Here is a 27816-nt window from a genome sequence, read left to right on the forward strand (position 1 = left end):
CCTGGTTTAGTAATGCGGCTGCCGAAAAGGCATCGGCCGAGTTAAAGGCCGAACAAGCTTCTCGGCACCAAGACGAGGAGAAAATATCCACGATGGCGCTCGAACTAAAAAATGCTGCTAGCCGCTGTGAATTCCTTGAGAAGGAGAATAAAGCCAAAAGGGCTGATCTTGACAAGGCCTTGCGAGAGGCGAAAGAAGCGCGGTACTCATCTAGAGCGGCTCGTGAGGAGATCCGGCAAGCTAGGGAGATTGCGGCTGGTAAGCCCTTTTTATTACAGACTAAGTTCGGCCATCCGGCTTATGCTCAGCTTAACCAAGTGTGGAGTCCTCCAGACGTGTTTTTGGACTTGCCGAAGAGTTCTACCGATGCGGCGCAGTTTTACCAAGTGCAAGAGGGATATGCAACAGAGACACTTTTCTGGTCACAGTTTGGTGCATCAAAGCGCCCTCTGCTGCCGAATGAACACATGTCCCAAAGGGCCGAGCTTCACAGGATATCCGGTGCTGCCATGAAGAATGTCATAATCCGGCTGTGGCCGAATGAGCCTATTCCGAATAGCTACTTTGGCTTGGTGCAGCGGCTTGCTGATGCAATGCCACGTATCGACGCCGTCAAGCGGTCGGCGTGCATTGAAGGTGCACGGATTGCCTTTGCCCGTGTCAAGACATACTGGGGGAAGATGAAGGCCATCGATGTTGCCGCGAAGAGTCCACCCAAGGGCAAGGACCATCACGCACCAGAGCATTATTTTGAGGACGCCTTAGAGGCTGCCCGCTTGATAGAGGGTCAATGTTCGAAAGGCATAATATTCGAGTGAAGTGTATGCGAATTGTAAAAGACAATTTTTATAATCAGACTATATTTTAGTTTTGCCTAAAGGCTTTTGCTCCTCCTGTGCGGCCGTTTGTATATGATCTGAAAGTTTTCCAGTCGTCGGCTTCAGCCCCCTCGTAGGAAATACGGGGGTGTTAGGAAATGCATCTGATCACTCTTGACCCAACGTCTTGGTCTGTGAAGGAGGTGTCAATGCGGTGAACCAGGCAATCGGACTATAGGGCGTTAACACTTTCACTTAGCCATAGGAGGTTTATGGTGGGTCTACGATATAGCCCCTGGTATGTACGCGACTTATTCTCATACGATGCGTTTACATATTTGACCGGAAAGAGGTCCTTCGTGTGACACGGAGGGAATCGCGAAAGATTCCAATAAGTCATCGAGTGGTTGACCAGGTCTCGCCGCATCATGATAGTCAGTTTTCGGCTTTCTCTACTGAGGTGCTTAACCAGGTTAACCGGAAGCACAATCACAGTAGTTCTCCCTTTACTACCCTAGCCGATAGAGCGGAACGTAGGGTAGCAAGCACAGGAGCCGGGCAACCCAACTTTTGACCAAAGACATGATTCGGAGCTAATGCATATAAGGCCAAAACTCGCGATGCCGAAATACGCTATAGAGCTGTTCGGTCTTGTCGGCAACTCGTTTATTCCCATACCGCGCCCCTGGCGATTTATGCCGAGGTGTAAGTTTGAAACAACCGTAAGGGCAAAACTCAGTTCTGTAGAAAGGAGCAGATTATTTTTACTGGGATCTGAGTGATGTGCCAATCATTTATATAAATAACAAAGACACACCCTGGCTATTTTATGTGCCAAGGGTCGAAGGCTGAGGATAAAGGAAATTTACAGGCTCGAAATACTGAGTGTCGTCTACAAAAAGTTATTTTGGACCTCCTGTCGCACGTCTGCGTCGCCTGTCCTTGGTTAGGGTATTCGTTGACGAGAATGACTTTTGGATGAGTGTATGAACCCGAACTCCGATAAAGTCCATGGGTGACCAGCCTTTGAGCCATATGTAGGGAGGATAGTAAAAAAAGAAGATGGTTAGAAAAACAAGGAAGTATATGGGAATACTTGTAGGCCCATCCTTATTGTGCTTCCGCCGATGCCCAGGGTATTTGAAGTGCATAATTATGTATGCGCGGTATCGACTATGCAGGCATATTAGGCGAGCGGCGGAAGCCGAATTGTTAGTCCAGTATGGACATCGACCGGTCATGTTGAACGGAGATCGGCGGCGCAATGGCCGATGAGGTATGCGGTGAGGTGAGGCCGCTTTGTAGTTCGGCTGAGGTATCCGTAGTATGATCTTCTGTATGGGGGGAGTTTTCCGTGCATTCACCTCTAGGGGTGTACGTACATATACCATGTTTACTGTTTTTACTTTGGGAGGAAACTGCTTCTGTCCCCCGGTGTTCGGTTGGTGAGTCTCTTTGCCGTCACTATCGCCGGGCGGCCTCTTCCCCTTGTGTTCGGCATTTAACTTGCCAGCCTGTTTGAAAACCCAACAACTTCTATTGGTGTGATTAGCTGGTTCATTGGGGTGGCCATGAATCTGGCAGGGCCTATCCAATATCTTATCTAAACTGGATGGTCCGTCCCTATTTGCCGTGAATGGCTTTTTTCGTTGGCCGGGTCTGGGGCCGCTGAATCTAGCGTTGACCGCTGTGTCGTGTGTTACCTCATTGCTATTGCGGTTCTTGCTTTTATTGCGTCGTGGCTTCCCATTGCCGTCCCAGACTTCGGAAGTGCCCGGGTCACTGGCGCTATTGCTTCTACGAGCGAGCCAGCTGTCTTCTCCCGTGCAAAAGCGGGTCATCAGAGCCATAAGGCCTGGCATGGATTTTGGATTTTCCTGACCAAGGTGGCGGGCAAGCCACTCATCCCGGACGCTGTGTTTGAAGGCCGCTAGGGCTTCTGCGTCCGGATAGTCTACAATTTGGTTCTTTTTAACTAAGAACCTAGTCCAGAGCTTCCTGGAGGACTCCCCGGGCTGTTGGACAATGTGACTTAAATCATCGGCATCCGGTGGCCGAACATATGTACCTTGGAAGTTGTCGCGGAAGGCGTCTTCCAGATCTTCCCAGCTGCCAGTCGAGTTTTCAGGAAGACTGTTTAGCCAATGCCGAGCTGGTCCTTTGAGTTTTAACGGGAGGTATTTGATGGCGTGAAGATCGTCTCCGCAGGCCATATGGATGTGGAGAAGGAAATCTTCGATCCACACCGCGGGATCTGTTGTTCCATCGTATGATTCAATATTTATGGGTTTAAACCCTTCTGGGAATTCATGATCCATTACGTCGTCAGTGAAGCAAAGGGGCTGTGCGGCACCTCTATATCGGGCCACGACGCGACATGTCTCTGATGGAGTTCGTCTGTGATTTTCGGCCCGGGCGTGACTAGGTTCGTCACGTCCGGATAGATAGCCGTCGTCGCGTGTTGAGGTGCATCCTCGCGATCTGTAGATCGATCTGGTATGACCTGCTCTATTGTGCAGGTCCTACCGAAGGCCGTCTTTATAATACCAAACTGTTTTATATTTGTTTTCACGCTCCGGTGGTATAGGCTGTTGTTCGGCTTGAATTGCCGCTTCCTCCCGACCGCGTGGTGGTCTGTTAGCCATATTGTGTGAGGGAGGTACGGACTTCGGTGCCTCCTCATTGAACTGAGGTAGCAGTTTGCGCTTCGGGTAACTCTTGGCTGGGCGTTTGAGGCCGTATTCTTCGGCTGCTAGGACATCAGTCCATCTGTCGTTGAGCAGATCTTGGTCAGCTTGAAGCTGCTGCCGTTTCTTTTCCAGGCTTCTTGCTGTGGCTATGAGCCGGGGCTTGAAGCGCTCCTGCTCGAAAGGTTCCTATGGCACGACGAATTCCTCGTCGCCGAGGCTTGCCTCGTCTTCGGAGAGCGGGAGATAATTGTCATCCTCCGAATTGTCATGTATGGCCTGTTCATCAGGGCTAACTTGCCCGTTTCCTGGTTCCCCCTGTTTGGAAGTTGCCTCAATAGGTTCTTCATCGTTTTCGGCATCTTCCGGAGTTTTATTTTCTCCGGTGCCAGCATCGCTGTCTTTTGAACGACGTGACTTAGAGCGGCGCCGAGGACGCCGACGTTCGTGTTGTGTCTCAGGAGGTTTATTCTCAACTGGATCTTCTTTGTCATCGTCGTTGGTTTCTTTAGGTGTATCCACCATGTACACGTCATACAAAGAAGTGGCCGTCCAGCGTCCAGTGAATGGCGGGTTTTGGCCCTGCTCCTCGTCGGACTCGTCGTCCATACCGTCGATGTCTTCGGAGCTGTAATCAAGCATGTCGGTTAAGTCCTCGACAGTGGCTATGAAGTGGGTGGCGGGTGCGAAGCAAAATTCTCCATCGTCATTCCCTAGTTTGAACCGGACATAGTTCGGCTGTGAGTCCCCCGCCAAGGACAGGTTCTTTAATGAGTTTAGCACATCGCCCAAGGGCGAGTGCTGGAAGATGTCTGTGGCGCTGAATTCGAAGATCGATAAGCGATCAAGTTCGGCGTCCGCGGACTCACATGGCTTGGAACTTATAAGCAGAGACGAGTCCGGAGTTCCGGTGACACAGATATCGTGTGAGGTTAAGTCTATGCGCGGCTCCAACACCGGGGAATCTGTGGCCTCCGTGGTGGGGCTGAGCCTCCCGTCCTTGGGTGGCGCAGTATGCTCCGGATCTAAGGCCAGAGCAGTTACAGGAGCTATCTCCTGGATGCGGTTCGATGACAGATTTAGGTCATGTTCATCGAGGTGACCAGGTGCGGTCACTGCGGTCTCGAATTCGGCGAAGATCAAATCTCCACGGATGTCCGCGACGTAGTTCAAGCTCCCAAATCTGACCTGGTGGCCAGGGGCGTAGCTATCGATCTGCTCCAGATGGCCAAACGAGTTGGCCCGCAGTGCGAAGTCGCCGAATACGAAGATCTGTCCGGGGAGAAAAGTCTCCCCTTGGACGTCGTCGTTGTTGACAATTGAAGGGGCCATCAAACCTTTAGGGGACGGCACAGTGGAACTCTCAATGAAAGCACCAATGTCGGTGTCAAAACCGGCGGATCCCGGTAGGGGGTCCCGAACTGTGCGTCTAAGGTCAATGGTAACAGGAGACAAGGGACACAATGTTTACCCAGGTTCGGGCCCTCTCTATGGAGGTAATACCCTACTTCCTGCTTGATTGATCTTGATGAATATGAGTATTATAGGAGTTGATCTACCACGAGATTGAACTGGCTAAACCCTAGAAGTCTAGCCTGTATGACTATGGTAATGAGTCTCTCCTCCCTCTGGACTAAGTCCCCCAGTTTATATAGACACCGGGAGGATCTAGGGTTACACAAGGTCGGTTACAAAGAAAGGAATCTACACATTTGATCGCCAAGCTTTCCTTCCACGCCAGGGAGAGTCCCATCCGGACACGGGTAGAGTCTTTGGTCCTTGTATCTTCATAGCCCATCAGTCCGGCCCATGGCTAACAGGCCGGACGCCCGAGGACCCCTTAGTCCAGGACTCCCTCACCTACAAACCCAAAGTGATTGAGCATCACTGAAGAGATTGTTCCTGTGTGGAACCGGTGCTTGTTACCTTTGAGAACTGTGCATCCTCCAGATGGTTAGGTGTCATGGTCTAGAGCATCCAAGATGAAATTGTGGATTGCTGAGTGACTGAGTCTGTGAAGGTTTGGAAGTCACGTGAAGACTTACCACGAGTGATTGGGTGAGGTCTGTGTGACCTTAGCTCAAGGAGAATACGTTGAGGACTGTGTGTCCCCAGGTTTAAATACCTAGCCGCTCCAACCAGACGTACAATTGTCACAGCAGTTGGAACTGGTCTACCAAATCATCGTCTTCACCAAGCTACTGGTTCTATTTCCTCAACCCTTTCATTTCCTCATTATTGTGTTGAAGTACTTGATCATTACTGTTTGAAGACTTTGACAGAAGACTTTCTCAATTTCCTCAATTCTATTTCTTCAGTCAGTTTGTCTTCAGCCTGCTTATCCTCTGCTCACGCTACTTGTACTCCGTGCTTGTTTTCATTTCATCATGATGACTGTGCTACAGCTCTGTTATGCTTGCATCTGAGTACTTATTCCACTGCTAAGTAGTTCGTTACTTAGGAATTTCCTCACCCTGAAATTCCTCAGTGACGAATTTGTAAAAATCGCCTATTCACCCCCCTCTAGTCGATATAACGCACTTTCAATTGGTATGAGAGCAAGGTGCTCCCTTGTTCTGTGTGATTTTGGTTTAACCACCTGGAGTTTTAGTTATGTCGACTGCAGGCATGATCAAGGTCTCGGCTGGGTGTCCTACGTTCGATGGGATGGACTTCCCCTAATGGAAGAACAAGATGCAATGCATCTTGAGGCAATTGACAACGATCTCTAGTACGTTGTGGAAAATGGCGTTCACTCCGTCACTCCTACCATTAACGCTGCTGATGTGAAGATATCCAAGCAACTCGACTCTCAAGCGAAGAATATCATATGTGGCCATCTGAGCAAAGGGCAGTATGGCTGAGTGAGTGCTTTGGAGACAGCTAAGCTTATCTGGGATAGGCTATTCAAGGTCAATGAAGGAGTCTCAACACAGCGTGACTCTCGACTTGATGTTCTTTGCAATCTCTTCAACCGCTTCAAAAGACTCGACAACGAAAATGTTCAGCAAACCTCCGATCGTTGATGTCGCTTGAAGCAATTTCCCCAAAGAGGAAGGAATGATGCAGCACAGCGGCGGTAGGTATTTCCCTCAGATATTAAACCAAGGTTATCGAACCAGTAGGAGAACGAAGCAACACAACATAAACAACACCTACACACAGATAACAACTTCTCGCAGCCCGACGTGATAAAGGGGTTGTCAATCCCTTCCGGGGTATGGCGCCTCAAGATAGGCAAACGGACGTGAGGTAAATCTGTAGTAGATTGATAGATCGAACGCCAAATAAATAAATAAGAATAAATTGCAGCAAGGTATTTTTGGGTTTTTGGTTTAGTAGATCTGAAAATAAAAGCAAAGGTAAATAGATCGCAAAGGCAAATAATATGAGAAAGAGACCCGGGGGCCGTAGGTTTCACTAGTGGCTTCTCTCCAGAAAAATAGCAAACGGTGGGTGAACAAATTACTATTGGGCAATTGATAGAACTTCAAATACTCATGACGATATCCAGACAATGATCGTTATATAGGCATCACATCCAACATTAGTAGACCGAGTCCTGCCTGCATCTACTACTATTACTCCACACATCGACCGCTATCCAGTATGCATCTAGTGTATTAAGTTCATGGAGAAACGGAGTAATGCAATAAGAATGATGACATGATGTAGACAAGATCTATCTATGTAGAGATAGACCCCCATCGTTTTATCCTTAGTAGCAACGAGACATACGTGTCGGTTCCCTTTCTGTCACTGGGATCAAGCACCGTAAGATTGAATCCACTACAAAGCACCTCTTCCGATTGCAAGATAAATAGATCAAGTTGGCCAAACAAAACCTGTCGGGGATATACCCCGCGGTATGACCCGGCCGGAAGTATGACCCGGCCGGACTTGGCGCTTCACCGATGACCTGCCGGAGGACTGACGATTCACGAGCCTGACGATTCATGGATGGCCCCGATGGCGGGTCAGATAGAAGACAAGGCCCAAGGCCCAGAAGGCCGGCTCACGTTTATGATGGGCCGGCTTAAGAAGAAAGGGATGACGAATATTTCCTTTACGAGGAAGCAAGACCCGGACTTGTATTCAACTTGTAAGAAAAGATAGACTAGTCCTAGTCATACTAGGACTCCACATGTAACCCACCCCTCTAACTTATATAAGGAGGGGCAGGGCACCCCAAAGAGGGACAAGCAACAAGAAACAATCTCTAGGGCTAGATACAAAGAGCCGGCTTATCGGCGACTCTCCCGTGATAATAATGAGACCTAGCCTCAAACAGCATGTAGGGTTATTACTGGATGATGTTTCCCGGTGCCCGAAGCTGTCTAAATCCTTGTCTTGTGTTGCATCTCTCGATTCCGCCCAACCCCTCTCAAGCTACCGCATAGATGTGTTGGCCTCGCGACTAAGTCCTGACACTAAGGACATCTGCCGTGACAATTCCACGACAGTTGGCGCCCATCGTGGGGCCTGCGCACGGTGGTGTTGAGTTCTTGGAGGGATTTTTATAGGGATCAAGAGGTTCGCAATTTCCCGGCTGAAGAAGAGTCGGTGCAAAAGCGCGGCCATGGGCATTCTTCCTAGTCTAATCTACTCGGCCGTCGTCAGTCGTGGGTGGATTTAATTTTCTATCAAAATCGGTGTCGATCTTGTCTAAGGATCAAGCTCGGAAGTTTCGTGACGATGTTTCACACACCACCGCGAAGCGGATCCAGTCGGCATCTACACAAGCGTCCTTGGACGGTTTGCAATCGGTACTCCTCCCAAGATCTCCTATAAACCGGTTTCAGATTTACCTCGTGGGGAGCAAAGGAAAAGGCTGCAGCCCGATACAGTTCAACCAGGGAAGTATCAATCAATTTTCGTACTCCATGTCGGCCTTGCTAATCTCCTCAAAGCAGTGCTGGTCCAAGGAAAGCCTAATTCAATATGATTAAACAATGGAGTAGTACTACTACAAGCCACAGGTAGTATGAGTCCAAAAGCTGTGTGGTGATGTACTACTATCTGATGTGAGACAGAAAAAGCTAATGATGAGCGCCCGGCTCTCAAGGCCAAAGAAAAAAATGATAGGGGAAAAGATGGACGGCCAAGAAACAGAAACGACCACAACCTCGACTCTGCTATTGCTGCTTGCGCAGCCCCGTCTCCGAGCCGACTACGACTTCAGAAGCCTCGCCTCCGCTTCCGAGTGGCCCATCTGCAATCTTCAAGCCTTGAGCCGCCCTTGCCTTTTCCTACAGTCTGCTCGTGCGCCGCTACGGCGGCCGTACCTGCAAGTCGCTGCCCCAGCAGATCCCGAGCTGCCTTCTCAGGCCGGGTCAACCGGCTGCTGCACGCAGCTGCACGTACTTCTACTATTTAACTTCAAAGTTCGGAGGAATTTTTACCTGTTGTGCTTCAAAATCTGCAAACCAACAGACATCAATCATAGAGTGGACGTCTAATGATGATTGAGCCAAACCAATTCAGCTATGGGGTAATACTAGTTGAGTACTGTTTACGCCACGTGATCTGCTGGGATACTTCCTTACTACTGGCAGCGGAAGCAACTACATGACCAAATTTACGAGAAGAGGAAAGTTGAAGCGGCCGATAAGCCGCCCCCGCTAAAGCAGATGTTGAGCAGTTTTCACCTCCGATGTCACGACCCGCCGCTGCAGTCGTGTTGAGCCGTCGGTCAGCTCCGAGCCGCTGGGGCCGCATTGAGTGGCCTGCCTCCGTTTCTAAGTCGCCACGCCGCCTGTCTCCACCGGCCGCCGTCGCGGGTCTCGGTGCCCGCGCGCCTGCCGCCTCGAGCCGCCGCCGGCTCACCGGCATATTGCCGTTCCTCACCGCCATGGCTCCGCCTCTGCCTGAACGACCCAGAGGAGGATCAGGCCATAGGGACTCGGACTCTGGCACTGATGCGGTTTCTGCCTTTGCTGCAGCTGCGGTTATACCTCAACCCGTCCGGTTCGTCCGCACCGTCGACCCGCCAGTGCGCACTGGTTGCTGTACTCCAATGCCGGTTTGCCCGCGGCCCCGGCTTGTCCGCGACGGTTTACAACACTATGAGAGACTTACCCGTCCGACCCCATGGCCGACTCTCCCGTTCACGTCGGATTACAATGCCACGGCCGGCTCATCTGTTGTCCGGACGAATCAGGTGATATCTATCTGAGTCTATTTTTAACACATATTATTTTTTTGTCAAAGAACAATTTATCTTGGCCGTGGTCTGCAATGTTTTTTATGCAGGATAATTATTTATGACAAAGGTATTATTATAGTGTGGACATGGAGCGCGTGCCAGCATAGTTTTGCACTGGCGTTCTTCCGGGCCATGCTGCTCGACGGATACATGTGCAAATTGCCGCCCCCGCTGTTCGGTATACATCCATCCACGCATGCAGCCGATTCGTTGTCCGCGTCGGCTTACAACGCAACGGTCGACTCACCCATCTGCACCGGTTTACCACGCCGCGGCCGGTTCACCCGTGAGCGACTTCAACTTCACCTAGCAATCATTAATTTCATGGCGGATTATTTCCGGCCTGGCACATCAGGTGATATCCATCTAAAATATATTTTATTGGTACATATTATTTTTTATCAAAGAGCAGTTTATCTTTGTCTTGGTCTGCAATATTGTTGATGCAAGACAACTGTTCACTACATCAAAACGATGTGGTTAACTCGCCCATCCGCACCGGCTTACAACGCCACGGCCGGCTCATTTGTCTGTGCCGCCTCTGATGCAACGGTCGTCTTTACCATCCGTTTCTCGCGGCCTGGTCTATATCAACATACCGGGCCACACCGTCTGCGTGAGCTGATTATTGAGTATGAGCAAGTCACTACTTGGGAAGCCTGGTTTTTCTTCCAACAAAATTGGAGGCAAATTATCATGTATTATCAGCCGCCGTCTGCACTGGATGGTTCAAATGGGCAGGCCCACAAGTCGCCGCCACTATAGTTTGGTTAACTTCAAACAGCCAGTTGGAAGGGACCATTGGCCGAGTTGCTGACACGACTCATACGGGATCATTTATAACCCGCCGCAGTCACTTCAACCTTCTGTGGATTCACATCGCGCTATCAACACCAATGATATACACCTTATGCTATGGTCAATATGGAGAATCTCAAAGCCAACTCCTCGAGTCGTCTTGAGACTCGGGGGCTACAATGATATGACTCGGCAGCATTGGTCGGTTTCAATGCATTCAAGAACTCCGGGTCATTGGAGGGAAAATAATCCGGTCCCGGAGGCTACCGCCATATTGGTGAAAAGTTTAAAGGCCGTCAGAAAATTTCCGGCTTAAGGATTCCGGTTTAATTCCGGCTCAAGAGACTTGACATCTCCCAAAAAGCACTGAAGCTCTTAAATATCCGGTTTAAAATCCGGTTCAAGGGAAATTTATCTGCCACAAAGTTTTGAAGCTCTCAAATCCGGTTCAAAATCTGGTTCAAGGTAAATTTGTCTATCACAAAGCTTTCAAACTCTCAATATCCGGTTTTTCCGGTTCAAAAAGAATTTATCTCTCGCAAAGTTCGAGTTCTCAGGAAAAATTAAAGGGACCAAAAAGAGTCTTTACAAAGCACAACCCAAACATAGGTACCCTGCTTTAATGACCATTGGGAGCTGATCGTATTCGAATTTAGCTTAACCCTTTTGGTGTGACCCTGATCGTATTCGAATCAGAGTCGTTAAATATTCTCATGATCACTAGGGGGCTTCCTGTTCAAACATAGGTCGTATTCGAACCAAAGAGAACATAGCTGTCGGTACCCTCTTGATCGGCACACTGCCGAGCTCACTAGGGGGCTTCTTGATCGTATTCGAATCATAGCTCAACCCCTTTTGGGAACCGACGTGGATCGTATTCGAATCAACGTCATTAAACAACTCTCAAGGTCATTTGGGGGCTTCCTGTTCAAACATAGGTCGTATTCGAACCAAAGAGAACATAGCTGTCGGTACCCTCTTGATCGGCAACGCCAAAGCCACTGGGGGCTATATGATCGTATTCGAATCTTAGCTTAACCTCTTTGGGACGGTTTTCTGATCGTATTCGAATGAGAAGCCTCAAATTTTTTGAAGTCTCTTTTTGCAAACAATTTTTGGATTTTATTTGAAGCTCTTTTGATCATATCTAAAGTGTATGTGAGTGGTTGCTATTTAACCCGGTTTGACTTTGGATGATAAGTCGCCATCATATGACAATCATAAACATTTGTAAGTCTTGATTTCTAAAGATTGGGTTATCACCCTTACTGCACAGGTCACATAAACCGGCAGTGACAATTCAATATCACAGGTATAATATTATTATTATAGTTATGTTTCAAAGTTATGATTCATAACAAGTTTATCTGTGACTCCTTGTTACACATCAATGGTTATATGTGAGATATTATGACCCACCCTGCGGTAAACCGCCAAGGGATCTTGTGATCTAATTATGTGCAGGATAAGACTACATTTGGGTGGTTACCCGCCCTGTTTTTTGACGTTAAGTCGCCAGGGCATATGTTGTTTAAACTCTGCAGGATTTACAGAGCTATGACTTACACAAATGATTAAATTCAAGCCCATCATCAAAGATGGAAATTGGTGTCTCAAAAGGGTTATCAATTCTTGATTTTCTCAAAGGCTATAAGCCCTCGGGTTGTACAAATTCCGGCTTACAATGGAGGCGTATTAAATCGCCATCGGCCAAGAGCCGCCGGGTATTTAAGCTCCAGATTGACTTATCAACAGATGAGGTATTCAAAGTCACTTTGGCGCAATGGCTATTATTTTATCAATGGATATGATTTATTCTACAATGGAAGGACTAGTCCCGAGTCGCTGCAGGCTTACGACCCGGCACTTGGGGGCTACATTATTCAAATTGATATAACATCAAATATGCAAGTCCCATGTTACTGCCAGCATGTACCATGGCACTTGGGGGCTAATGCAAAGTCATTTTTTTTGCTCAACTTATTGAAGACCCGACTCATCACATTGTAATGAGCCGACCCTTGGGGGCTACCAATTGCTCCTGTCGAAAATTCAAGGTACACAAGCCTTAATCCATTATATTGAAAGATCCACTACTCAGTTGGTAGAGTACAAAGCTCTTAACCTTGTGGACATGGGTTCAAGCCCCATGGTGGAGATTACATCATATGTTGTTATTATCAATGAATCATATACAAAGTCCCAGCTCGGTAATATCTTACTGACCCGGCCCTTGGGGTCTACACGTTGCTAGTCAAGTTTACATGATCATTTACAAAGTCCCTGCTCATTATTATATAATGACCCGGCCCTTGGGGGCTACACTGGTTGAAATTTTTATGAGCGTAAGGCAATTACAAGTCCCAGGTTGCTGCAAGCATGACAACCCGGTACTTGGGGGCTACATATGTAGAATATTCAGTTTATGACTAATGATTGAGATGAATAATCCGGTTTTCTTCAAGGTTGCAACACTTATATTGAAGCAAGTCTTAAGTTATCACTATGTTCTCCTCTTAAGACTTGGGGGCTACAGGTGATATGCATATAAGGGAGAAAAAATCTTCAAATTCTCAGTTTGGAGCAGACCAGATTGACCCGGTGTTTGCAACAATCATGACCCGGTGTCACCAATAATAATGACCCGGTGTCGGCAACAGTTATGACCTGGTGTTATCAATATTTACAAGCCGGTAATTTTGGCAATTATAACTAGCCAGCCTCTACATCTTTAAACTGGCGGGTCACCAGATGAATCTTGAGTCTAAGATGTTTATTAAGCTAGAATTTTGGAAACCGACTCAAATGGGTTATTTCGTATAATATTTCTTTATAAAGAGCCAATGACAACAAATGATTATGAAGCTGGCCTATTGACCCGGATATTCCAGGAGGAAATGTCAAGAACTTAAGGATGATCAGGTGCCGACTTACAAGAATATTTAACCCGGAGCACAACCTGTCAAATTTGTTCTTGTGTTTGTTTTACAGGATCAGGTTAACATGGATAAATCCAAAATTAAATCGGGGGCTAATGTCGGGGATATACCCCGCGGTATGACACGGCCAGAAGTATGACCCGGCCGGACTTGGCGCTTCACCGATGACCCGCCGGAGGACTGACGATTCACGAGCCTGACGATTCATGGATGGCCCCGATGGCGGGTCAGATAGAAGACAAGGCCCAAGGCCCAGAAGGCCGGCTCACGTTTATGATGGGCCGGCTTAAGAAGAAAGGGATGACGAATATTTCCCTTACGAGGAAGCAAGACCCGGACTTGTATTCAACTTGTAAGAGAAGATAGACTAGTCCTAGTCATACTAGGACTCCACGTGTAACCCGCCCCTCTAACTTATATAAGGAGGGGCAGGGCACTCCAAAGAGGGACAAGCAACAAGAAACAATCTCTAGGGCTAGATACAAAGAGCCGGCTTATCGGCGACTCTCCCGTGATCATAATGATATCTAGCCTCAAACAGCATGCAGGGTTATTACCGGATGATGTTTCCCAGGGCCCGAAGCTGTCTAAATCCTTTTCTTGTGTTGCGTCTCTCGATTCCGCCCAACCCCTCTCAAGCTACCGCGTAGATGCGTTGGCCTCGCGACTAAGTCCTGACACTAAGGACATCTGCCGTGACAATTCCACGACAAAACCCAAATTTCGGAGAAGAAATATGAGGCAATAAGAGATCATGCATAAAAGAGATCAAAGAAACTCAAATACTTTCATGGATATAAAAAGATAGATCTGATCATAAACTCAAAGTTCATTGATCCCAACAAACACACTGCAAAAGAGTTACATCATATGGATCTCCAAGAGACCATTGTATTGAGAATCAAGAGAGAGAGATGAAGCCATCTAGCTACTAACTATGGACCTGAAGGTCTACAAAGAACTACTCACGCATCATCGGAGAGGCACCAATGGAAGTGGTGAACCCCATCTAAGATGGTGTCTAGATTGAATCTGGTGGTTCTGGACTCTGCGGCGGCTGGATGAATATTTCGTCGACTCCCCCAGGGTTCTGGAAATATTGGGGTATTTATAGAGCAAAGAGGCGGTCCGGGGGCACCCGAGGTGGGCACAACCCACTAGGGCGCGCCTGGGCCTCCTGGTGCGCCCTGGTGGGTTGTGCCTCCCTCGGGGCACCCCCCAGGCGCAGCCAGGGCCCGTTGTGTCCCTTTTGGCCCATAAAAATTCTCCGTAAAGTTTCGTGGCATTTGGACTCCGTTTGATATTGATTTTCTGCAATGTAAAAAACATGGAAAAACAGCAACTGGCACTTGGCACCATGTTAATAGGTTACTACCAAAAAATGATATAAAATGATTATAAAACATCCAAGATTGATAATATAACGGCATGGAACAATAAAAAATTATAGATACGTTGGAGATGTATCACTCGCCTCATTAACATCTCAAATGAGCTTCAAGCACTTGGTGCCACTGACATCACCGACCATGAGGTGGTGAAGAAATTGTTGAGATCGCTTGATTCCTCATTTGACACTCTTGCACTGATGATATAAGAACGTGGAGACTACAAGTCACTTGATCCCGCTGATATCCTCGAGAGACTAAATACTCATGAGTTCTAGCTTGCTGAGAAGAGAGATCTCTACGGACCTAGCTATGGTCGGTCTCGCGCACTGAAGGCCAAGGCAATCTCTGAATCTGATGGTGAAGATTCTGGTAGTAGCCTTGGTGATCCTGAAGAACTGAGTCAAGAGCTAGCAATGCTCATGAATAAATTCCAGAAGTTCTCAAGGCGTGGTCGCTTTGGTAAATCCTCAAGAGGTGATGACTTGAAATCAGATTCCTCATCTCGTGACTACAAGAAGAGAACCTGCCACAAATGCAAGAAACTTGGTCACTACATCACTGATTGTCCTCAGTGGCAGAAGGAATCAAAGAAGAAGAAATACAAGGATTACAGTTCTGATGACGCAAAGAAGAAGAAGAAATCTTCAAAGTCTTCATCGTCAAAATCTTCAAAGTCTTCATCTCACAAGAAGAGCAGCTCCAAAAAGGCTCGGGCATTCATTGGCAAGGAAATGGACTCTGAAGCTGAATCTGAGGAAAATGAGGAAGAGAAGGCATCTGAGGCGTCGGACTCTGGTGTGGCGAGCCTAGCTGTCGCTACTGCTTTCGTCAGCAAGTCCATCTTCAACTCCAAGGAAAATGACTTCCCCAACACTGCTGACGACTGCGATGATGACTACGCTCCCACCTATTGCTTCATGGCAAAAGGTGCCAAGGTACTCAAATATCCCTCCTCTGAATCAAGTGAGGATGAATCTGATGAAAAACTCAAGCCTAGCTATTCTAAACTTGCTAATATTGCTGTGAAACAACAAAAGGCTTTTGAAAAGTTTCAAAACATGCTAGACAAATGCGATGACCTGTTTGGTGAAGAAATGGATCAAACTCAAACTTTGACTGAAAATCTTCAGAGACTTCAGACTAAGTTTGACAACCTTCAGAGTCATCATAACACTCTCTTAGCTGATCATGAGAAACTTTCTTATGAATTTCTTCAAAGAAAGCAAGATCTTGAGAAGCTAAGGGTGAGTTATGAAGATCTTCATAAGGAACGTGATTCATTGCTTGCTTAACAGACCAATTCCTCTCAGGTTGAATTCATTCCACCATGCTTGAAATGCATTGAACGAGAATCTGCTAATTCTTCACCTGAAAGTTCAAATGCTTCTATTGCTGCAAATTCTTCAAATGTCTCTGTTATCACAAATTCCTCATCTGAGGATACCACTAGTATCACTGACAATGCAGGGTTGAAGGAATTGTATGTGACAGGCATGTACAAAAGCCTCAAAGGGCATCAGGCTCTTTGTGATGTGCTTAAAAAGCAGATCCTCAATAGGAACCCTAGGAAAGAGGGTATTGCCTTTGAAAGGAAACTCGATGCTCATGGGACCTACTGGAAATCTGAGCAGTATCCCAAAACCTCATGGGTTGCTGCAAAAGGACCTCCCGTAGATCCATCCACTGGCTTTACTTGTGAATCTTCATATTCATCTGATGAGTCATTTGACTCCAACTATAAACTGTTCAAAAATCAGAATGGTGAAGTATTTGCTAGATATGTTGGCACTAACTGCAGGAACGGCCCCCCTATGAAGAAAATCTAGGTTCCCAAAAGGTGCCTTGAAAGTCTTCAGGTGAATGTCATCATGACACCACCTGTGAAGAACAGGAACCCCAGATCAACTTCTTCATATGGACCAAAGTCTTCATATGGATCCAAGTCCTCATATGGACCAAATTCCTCACATGGATCAAATCCCTCATATGGATCAAAATACTCATATGAACATCATCGTGCTAACACCTCTGTTTCACAGGGAAGATCTAAGGGCTATGAATATGTGCATTATTCTTCAAATCATTATGTTCATAAGTCCTCGAAGAATTTCTCTGCTTATTCATATGCTTACTCTAACCCCTCTTATGTGAAACGAAGTGGACTGGCTTCTATGCCACCTTTCTCTTATGGAGCTCGTAGAATGATGAACTCTTTGCCACCCCTCCAGATATGGGTGGTGAAGAAAAAGAACTAATCTCTCATGCAGCGTCAGGTCTCCAGACGAACTTGAACGTCTGATGAATTTGCTGGAGACCTGAATATGCTTGAAAGGACGCAAGCTAATCATGAAGAAATGAACTTTCATTTCTCACGTCCTCATACTACTATATATGTTGTATTGTTTGATGAAATTGATCTGATGAATTTGATGTCATATTCTTCACTGATGAAGTATATGAGTTTATAAGATGCACTAATTCATCTGTAGGATGATCAACCCAAAGCTACTGAGTGGGTCCTCGATAGTGGATGTACAAATCACATGACCGGTGATAAGAACCAATTGATGGACACTGCTTTATCTCCATCACATCTGAAGCATATCACCTACGCTGACAAAGGCAAAAGCAAGGTATTGGGTCTATGTAGGATTGTAATCTCAAAGGATTGACACATGGACAAAGCATGCTTGTCGAGTCCTTAGGATTCAACCTCATGCCTATCTCAATGCTTTGTGATCTTGATATGGTTGTTGTCTTTGGAAAGTATCATTGTGTTGTGATCATGGAAGCTGACAATTCCAAAGTCTTCGAAGGCTTTAGGAGAGGAGACTTGTATATTGTTGATTTCTCTACAGGACCACAACCTGCCACGTGTCTACTGGTAAAAGCTTCAGAAGGTTGGTTATGGCATCGAAGACTAGGTCATGCTGGCATGAGGAACTTGCACACGCTCACGAAGAAGAATCATGTCATTGGCATCGAGGGTGTCAAATTCCTCAAGGACCATCTGTGTGGAGCTTGCGAAGCTGGAAAGATGACCAAGTCCAAGCATCCCTCAAAGACCATCATGACTACCACTCGTCCATTTGAATTTCTTCACATGGATCTCTTCAGTCCTACTCACTATGCCACATTCCCTAATGCTACATCTTTATATGGCTTTGTTATTGTTGATGACTACTCTCGTTATACATGGGTGTATATCAACACTTACAAAACTGAAGTGCAGGAAGTCTTCAAACGATTTTCCTCGAGGGCTTCAACAAACTTCGATGTAAAGATCAAGCACATTAGAAGTGACAATGGGACCGAGCTCAAGAATACTGGTCTTGATGACTATCTTGATGAACTTGGTATTACTCACGAGTTATCTGCTCCTTATACTCCTCAGTAGAATGGCGTCGTGGAGCACAAGAACAAGACTCTTGTTGAGATGGCTCGCACTATGCTTGATGAATACAAGATGCCTCCTCGCTTCTAGCCTGAGGCAATTGATACTGCGTGCCACATCATCAACAGGGTATACCTTCACAAATTCTTCAAAAAGACCTCATATGAACTCCTCACTGACAAGAAACCCAATGTGAGTTATTTCAAAGTCTTCGGTGCTAAATGTTGGATTAGAGATCCTCATCACAATTCTAAATTTGCACCGAAAGCACATGAAGGTTTTATGCTTGGTTATGGAAAGGACTTGCACACCTACAGAGTCTTCAACACCTATCACCACAAGGTTGTTGAAACTGTAGATGTGCGGTTCGATGAAACTAATGGCTCGCAAAGAGAGCACCTACCTCCTGTGCTAGATGAAATGTCACCTGAGGAATCCATTAAGTTCAAGGCTACTGAGGATGTCATTCCTACCGAAGAATCTGCTGAAGAAGTCATTCCAGAACGTGAAGAACATCATGCTGGTGCACCTGAGGAAAATGGCTCTGAACAAAATGCTGAGCCCACTCAACGTCATCAACCCGCTCATCCTCGCATTGCAAATGAAGTGCAGATTGAGAGAATCATCGACGACTTCAAAGCACCAGGTCCTCTCACACGCTCAAAGGCTCCACATTTGTCTAACTTTTGTGGGCACTTTGCTTTTGTCTCTATCACAGAGCCCACCAAAGTAGATGAGGCATTTCTAGAGCCTGAGTGGATTCAAGCGATGCAAGAGGAATTACATCAGTTCGAGCTCAACAATGTCTGGGAACTTGTCAAGCATCCAGACCCACGCAAGCACAATATCATCAGAACCAAATGGATCTACCGCAACAAGCAAGATGATAATGGCCTTGTGGTGAGGAATAAGGCACGTCTAGTAGCTCAAGGCTACACACAGGTTGAAGGAATTGATTTCGATGAAACTTTTGCACCTGTTGCTAGACTTGAGGCTATTCGCATATTGCTTGCTTATGCTAACCATCATAATATCATCTTATATCAAATGGATGTGAAAAGTGCATTCCTCAATGGTAAGCTTGAGGAAGAAGTATATGTTGCTCAACCCCCAGGTTTTGAAGATCCTAAGCATCTTGACAAAGTCTTCAGACTCAATAAGGCCCTCTATGGCCTCAAACAGGCCCCTTGGGCGTGGTATGATACTTTGAAGGAATTCCTCGTGAAGAAAGGCTTCAAACCCGGTTCATTTGACCCAACTCTTTTCACCAAAACCTATGATGATGAATTATTCGTGTGCCAAATATATGTTGATGATATTATCTTTGGATGCACTAACCAACATTATAGTGACGAATTTGCCTATATGATGAGTGAGGAATATCAAATGTCTATGATGGGAGAATTGAAATTCTTCTTAGGTCTTCAAATTCGTCAACAGCGCAACGGCATCTTCATATCAAGAGAAATACCTCAAGGATGTATTGAGGAAATTCGGCATGCAAGATTGCAAAGGTGTCAAAATCCCTATGCCCACAAATGGCCATTTATGCACTGATGAAAATGGTATAGACTTCGATCAAAAGGTATACCACTCCATGATTGGCTCTTTATTGTATCTATGTGCATCTAGGCCAGATATTATGCTTAGTGTTTGCATGTGTGCCCGTTTTCAAGCTGCACCAAAGGAATCACACCATAAGGCTGTGAAGCATATTCTTCAATATCTAGCTCACACTCCAACACTTTGATTATGGTATCCCAAGGGCTCGGCTTTTGATCTCGTTGGATATTCTGACTCTGACTATGCTGGTGATCATGTGGACCGCAAGTCAACATCAAGCACATGCCATTTCTTCGGATGATCCTTGGTACGTTGGTCCTCGAAGAAGAAGAACTTCGTATCACTCTCTCCTGCTGAAGCTGAGTACATTGCTGCTGGTTCGTGCTGTGCTCAATTGCTATGGATCAAGCAAACCCTCAAGCACTACGACATCAATGTGAAGAATGTGGCTCTCTTTTGTGACAATGAGAGTGCCATCAAGATTGCTCATAACCCAGTTCAGAACTCGAAGACAAAGCACATCCAGATTCGTCATCATTTTCTTCGAGGTCATGTGTTGAAAGGCGACATTTCTATTGAGCACGTGAAGACTAAAGAATAGCTAGCCGATATGTTCACAAAGCTCTTGGATGAGAAGAGATTTAGCAAGTTGTGGTGTGAGCTAAATATCTTAGAATCTTCGAATGTTCTTTGAAAAGGACACACATCCTAACACTTATGCAAATTGATGACTTAGATGTGCAACACACGAAGTAGCGTTTTTCTTCAATCAATGAAGACTAACCCTCTAAGTGTGAAGAAATTAACGAAGAATTTGATTCTCAAAGCCCTACGACAATTGTACGCGGCGTCTGAAATCATCATTCTTATACGATGGGTCAGGCCACCAACAAAAGTTGAAAATCTTCAATTTGAGTTTTTCTTTAGTTTTTGAAATTCCTCAGTTGTTCAAATTCTTCAAATTTGCAAAATCTTCACTCCTTCCGACTGTGTTCTTCATTGACTATATATATATATATATATATATATATATATATATATTGATTTTTCTGTCCTCTGCAGCATTCACTTATTGCTATTTCTTCAAGTTGACTTTTCTGCTAAGTGAATGTGATCGGACCCTTCCCCCTCCATGCTAAACTCAACCCATTTTGTTCACAAATTCTTCATGTGCGTTCTATTTGAAACCCGTTCAAAATCTTCACTGTGTCCTTGTCAGCTGAAGAATTTGCGAACGAAACTTTAAAATATTCTTATCTGAATTTTCGGCTTTTGCCGCTCAAACTGTTCCGCATCCCACGATAAGATTAAAATACTCACCCACGATCTAACACGATCTCCACTTCTCAGTACGTGGGTGACACATGTCGCTAGGATGAGAAGGGTCAAGGGAATGTTCATCCATTTTCCTCGGACGAGCGGTTTTTCACCTCGGCTATAAATACCCCTCACCCTCCTCATACCTCATTTACCCCGCTCGACCTCACTCCCTTTGCTCGAGCACTCTGACCTAGCGCCGCCGCTACTTCCATCGTCGCTGGTGAGGAAGAGCTACACTGCCTCAATCTCGTCACCGTCGTACTCGCACCGGCCGCGGAAATCTTCACTCCGCCACCGCCGTAGCTGTCTTCCGCCGCCAAGTTAGGGCGTGGAAGATCTGAACGGACGAACTTCTCAAACTTCTACTCCCAGTTCGTCGTGTTCTTCGTCAAGGGTAAATAAAATCTATTTTTACTTCCCTTGTTGATTCTGATGATTTCCACAAAATCTTCAAAAGATGTTTATTCTTCAACCTTCACACTCTTAAACACCACATTTGCATTTGTTCTTGGTCTATTTCTCTAAGCAACACTTTGTTCAAGATTCCTCAATTGTGTGTATTTTCAATCTATACAACTCTGGAACCTAAGTCAAAGACAGTTTAGTGAAATTCCTCAAGACTTTCCTGGTCAAATTCCTCAAACTTGATTCTTTTGCAAAAACTTCTGAGAACGCATATGACCTCTCCAAATTCTTTGCACCTATACTCTGTTCAAAGTTACACATGTATGCTGTTGAATCTCTAGGTTCTCATCAACTTAACTCATTTGCAGCATTCCTCGAAGACAAATTGCATACCTCGTCAGAGAACTCAATTGTTCAAAATCCTCAGTTGAAGAAAATGGCTGATGGCAAAAGACCTCAGAAGGGAGGAAAGAGACCAGAAGCAAACACTACTTTTGAAATTCCTGATGACATCTATGAGGAATATTGCACTCCTGATGAAGCCAAACATGGCAAGGAGAACAAAAATCAGCGCAAGGTGCGCATACAATGGATTGAGAGGAGATGGGCCAGAGAATGGAGGGATTACAGATATGTGACTCCCAAGTACATGAAAAAATTCACAGTACACCCTCCATGCCCAAGACCTCCATTGGCACCAGGCCAGGTTGCTGATCCCTCTAGCATCAGAAGAGGTGAGGAATTTCCCAAGGAGTGGGCAAAGCGGCAAGCCAAGTTGGCTAAAATGGCCAAAGAAGCATTGAAAAAAAATCAATGAAGATTCTGCTGCTGCTGCTGCTGAGGCCTCTGCTAGCAAGCCCAAGAAGGCCATGCCCAAGAAGCTTGCACACAAGCCCAGTTCCTCAGCTGCAATGCCCTCAAGGCGAAGTTCCTCAAAGCCCTCACGACCAGTGCCTCACGCCACTTCCTCAAAAGCAGCTCTAGCCCCCTCTGCAAAATCCTCAGCGGCTGCTGCAAAGTCCCCGGCACCTGCGCACCTCGCCTCTTGCCAAAGGACCGTTGGGATGTCAATTGCTTTAGGAGCATCTGCAAGTTCTTCAGCTCCTCCACCGTCTTCAACGGGCCCCACCTTGCTGAAGAAAAAGGCCACTGCTGGACGAGGCACCAGACCAAGTCCTCACAAGAAGCAGGTTGCCTTCCAAGTGTCGTCTAGTGAAGATGAAGCTGATGATGAAGAATTGTCTGAAATCATCAGAGACAGACAGCAAAGGGCCGCTAGAGCCAAGGGCAGCAATGTGCCTCTTCTGCTGGATCCCAAGTTGATCCTCGATTTCATTGATCTCTAGCACAAGGATCCTAACACTCCTATGCCTGATTTCAATCTCCCACCTGGCCAAAGTCATATGTTGACTTCCTTTATTGGCGAAGAAAAATGGAAGTTTGAAAAGGCCAGGCAACTGAAGAAAGCTCAGTACAAAAAGGAGCGTCTTCTCAAAAAGAATGTTGTCAAAATGACTCCTGATGAACTTGTGACCATGCAAACTGAGATCAAAGCACTCAGTGATGAATTTGATTCATACCGTGCGGATTGGCTGGGAGCCAAAGTCAGATTCGTCAAAATGGCAAAGGGATTTACCTCAAATGTTGCAGCTTCATCGCAACATGAAATTCCTGAGTGCTCAGCCAATAGAAGAACATGCAAGCACAGCTGATGACAATCAGGCTATTGATGATTCTGAGAGTACCAGGGCTGCTGAAGAAATTCCAGCCACTGAAGAAACTGCCAGGGCATCCTCTAGTGTTGCGCCTGAAGAACAAGCCAGGCCAGTTCAAGCATCTGTTACTGCGCCTGAGGAAACCGATCATGCCAGGGCAACTGCATCAGTTGCGCCTAAAGAAAGTGAACCAATTTCCTCTGCTCCTCCTGCACAGATGGCAAGCATCAATCTTCCTTCTGCATCAGAAGTGAAGAAAACCAAAGCTGCGGAGCGAGCAACAGTGAAGAAAAGGAAAGCATCTTCATCCTCAGAGTCTTCAGCTCCAAAGAAAGTGAAGACTTCGACAAGCTCCTATGCACACCCAATAGATGTTGTTCCAATATCAAGCATGCCATCAAAGGAGATTGTTCCTTTTGGTGAGGAATATGCGATTCCTAGTGAATCGCATGAAGAAAATCCTTCTGCTGCCACGTCAGAGCAGTTGGATGAAGAAATTGAAGTTGATGATATACCTTCAACTCCGCTGGTATCATCGCCTATGCCTCAGTTCACAGCTGAAGAGGCAGGCGTAGAAGAAATTGATGAATAAGATGAGGATGTGGACATTGGGTCAACAACTCCTATTCTTAATGATGACTACTGGGAAAGTCATCACCCCAATTCACCACTTTAGACCCCTCTGCAACAGATGCCTCAGTCCCCTGTCCAAACAGAAGAAATTCATACGGGCTCTGAAGGACGACAAGCTTCACTTCCTTCTGTTCCAGAAGAAGTTCCAGCCGCTAGTGCTGAAGAAATGGAGGCCAAGGCTGCTGCTGATGAATCTGCTCCTAAAATTCCTCGGCCTGTGGCTCCAGAGGCTATACAACCAGAGGCTGTAAATACATCATCTACAAATCTTCAGCCCAAGCCACAGAATCCTCACTCCAAGAAGCAGAAGTTCAAGGATGATGACTTCTTTGCTGAGCATATATTTTCTTCACTGACTACAATCCATATGACTCTGCTTGACTTCGACGCAAGCGTTTTTGGACTGCCAGCCAGATGAACTTTTATTCCTCACTGTTGTTCGATAAGGACAAGATCTCTGACCATGAGCAAATTCCTCATGTGGATATGGAGTCTCTTCCATGCTTCACCCCAGTCCTCAGTGTTCTTCATGACGCTGGGCTGCTCAATTTCTGCACCGACATCTGTGATTGGAATGAATAACTCATTCTTCAATTCTTCGCCGCGCTGCATGTTACTCACTACAAAAAAAAGACACATCCGTGACATTTTGGGCCGAACGAAAAATTTTCTATCATACTTATGACACTTCTATGACGATAATTGTGACAAAACCCGGTATCATCATAGATGTGGTGGGGTCCTACTTCTATGACAAAAAATCATGACAGAAAATGGGCTTTTCATCCTGGGCGGGCCGGAGACGCAGCTGCATGACATTCTTTGGGCCGCCCATGACGGAAAAAACCGTGGTAGAAGCGAGGGCGCGGAAAATATTGGGGAGTCCCCGGTTACGGTGGGTGGTCGGGGGCCGAGCGATGTGCGTTTCTCTCATACGTACGAGCGTGTGTGTGCGAGGCTTTGGGCTCTAACTGAACCCGAACGAGGCGTTGGGCTCTAACTGAACCCGAGCAATTGCACTGCAGGCTACGCGTTATTGAACCCGAGCGATCGATCGATGGCTATTAACTGAACCCGATCGAGCGATTCCTTCGCTACTGCTGCTAACTGAAGCCGATCGATGCTGCCTCTGGATGAACAGTGAGTGTTGCTGGGGGGGTTTGGATGAACAGCTCCTGGTGGGGGTGGATGAACAGGACCCCGTGGCGTTGCCTCTGGATGAACAGTGAGCGTTGCTGGGGGGTTTGGATGAACAGTTCCCGGTGGGGGTGGATGAATAGGACCCCGATCGTTCGAGCCGGTTGGGGCTGGATGAACAGGACCCCGTGGAGGGCAGGATAAATAGGACCACCCCGTGGAGGGCAGGATGAACAGTAGACGGTGGAGGGCAGGATGAACAATAGCCTGTGGAGGGGTGGTTGAACAGGAGCCCGTGGAGAGGGCTGGTTGAACAGTAGCCGGTGGAGTAGCGCGCGGTGGAGGCTGGATGAACAGGAGCCCGTGGATGAACAGTCGCAGGTGGAGGCTGGAGGAGGTCGATGGTGGATGAACAGTAGCCCGTGGAGGCTGGAGGGGGTCGACGGTGGAGATGAACAGTATCCCGTGGAGACCCGTTTTGCGGTACGCCACACCCCTCCCGATGAACAGGACCCCCGTTTCGACCGTAGCGCTCCAACACAAGTCCGTTTCCTCCGTTTTGCGGTATGCCACACCCCTCCCGATCAACAGGACCCCCGTTTCGACCGTAGGAGGTTCGTTTCCTCCGTTTTGCGGTACACCAGACCCCTAACGATGAACAAGATCCTGTTTCGAACGTGGCTGGTCGAACACAAGGCCGTTTCCTCCGTTCTGCGGTACGCCAGGCCTCGTTTCCATCGGCTGTTCTGTCCAAGCCCTCCCGATGAACACGACGACGCATTCCGTTCCGACCTAGCCGGTTGGCTCCCCATGAACACGATGACGACGTTGTTTCTCCGTCCCGACCCAGCCATGTACACGAGCCCTGGCCGTACGTATGCGCGAGTAGGCGTTCGAGACCCTGCCCGTATGTATGTATGTGGCCGTATTTTCTTTCTTGCACCCTGGCCGCTGTACGTACGTGTACATGCTACGTGCGCGCCTCTACTACGACACGTGTGCGCCTCTACAACGACCAGTATGTACGTACATGTTCGCGACCAGAATGACAACGCTACGTACGCTTCGACCAGGTGGGTCCCCACTGTTAGGCACTTCCTTGCCTGCGAAGATGTAGCTGGTGGGTCCCAGCAGTCAGGGGGGCGAATCATTTTTTTTTGCCCGGACGCACTTCCTTGCATGCGAAGATGTAGCTGGTGGGTCCCAACAGTCAGGGGGAAATGTTTTTTTCGCAAAATACGATGGCCCGTCCGGTGGGTCCCCGCTGTCAGGTGGAGGAATAATTATTTTGCGCGTAATAAGGAGGCACTTCTTGCTGCGGCCGTGGACCCAACTGTCAGCCTCTCCACGTACAGTCCACGTCCGATGGAAGTTGTTCCTTGACCACGTTGACCATGCCGCGCTGAGAGCACCAGGGCGGTGGACGACGGTGAGGGCTAGGAAGGGGACGACGCGGAGCCGGGGAAGATGCGGCAGTGGATGCCCACGTGTAGAGGAGTATGAGGGTTAACTGGTTCACTGCGGTGTGAGGCTGCCGTCGCCGCAGAATAACAGGGGCTGTGGGTAAGTAGAGGGATGGACTGGCCAGCGTTGGGAGTAGTAGGGGGCGGTGAGGCCTCCGCGGCAGCACAGCCGGCCACGGGAGGCAGGAGCATGTGGCACGACCGGCGCTGCTTTGGGCGGCTGGAGCAACAAGACCAGAGGTTGAAGAAGCACTACAGCCGTTGGATGGGCATCGTACGGTCACTGGAGCTAGAATCATGCATATTGACTAAGTTGACAAAGCCCTCCGTCCCCGTCAACTTAGTAGGCCCACAAGTCAGCCTGCCACTATACTGGGTCCCAGCTAGCAGGGGGAGTATTCATTTTTTTGTGCGTAATAAGGAGGAACTTCCTTGCGTGCGAAGATATAGCTGGTGGGTCCAAGCTGTCAGCGGCGGTAACGTTTTTTCGCGAAATACAAAGGCCCTTTCGGTGGGTCCCAGATGTCAGGTGGAGGAATCATTATTTTGGGCGTAATAAGGAGGCATTTCCTTGCGTGCGGCCGTGGACCCAGCTGTCAGCCTCTCCACGTACAGTCCACTTCAGATGCATGTCGGCCGTGGACCCAGCTGTCAGCCTCTCCACGTACAGTCCACTTCCGATGGATGTCGTTCATTGACCACGTTGACCAGGCCACGCCGAGAGCACCATGGCGGTGGACGATGGTGAGGCCTAGGAAGTGAACGACACGGAGGCAGGGAACACTCGGCAGTTGTTTCCCACACAGAGGGGAGTACGACTGTATGAGGGTTTACTGGTTCGTCTACCGTCGCCGGAGAATAACAGCAGGTGTGGGTGAGTAGAGAGATGGCTAGGCTAGCAATGGGAGTACGGTGGGGCGGTGAGGCCTGCGCGGCATCATAGCCAGCCGCGGGAGGAGGGAGCAGGCAGTCCCGCCGGCGCTTGTTTGAGCGGCTGGAGCAGGAAAAGCAGAGATTGAAGAAGCACGACAGCCATTGGATGGACATCCAACAGTCACTGCTCTCGTGTGCATTATTTCTAATAATGTACAGCCCATTTGCTAATTCTTAAGAATTTTTTTGGAGCCCATCTTCTTTTTGTTAGCATTACACCCCATATTGTGGCCACGGTTAAAAAGTATACGATTTTTTTGCATATTTAGGTGCGGTCAACTGTTTTTAATCCCGAAATATTGATTCACATTCAAACTATTTTGAAAAATAATTTATATAAATATAAAATCCAAATAATATGGCACGTTTGAGGTTACAGCCCCCGTGGCACTGCTGGAGCAGCTTTCCCCCTTCG

The sequence above is a fragment of the Triticum aestivum genome, chromosome 1D, assembly GCF_018294505.1.
Source record: "Triticum aestivum cultivar Chinese Spring chromosome 1D, IWGSC CS RefSeq v2.1, whole genome shotgun sequence".
In the NCBI taxonomy this organism is placed as follows: domain Eukaryota; kingdom Viridiplantae; phylum Streptophyta; class Magnoliopsida; order Poales; family Poaceae; genus Triticum; species Triticum aestivum.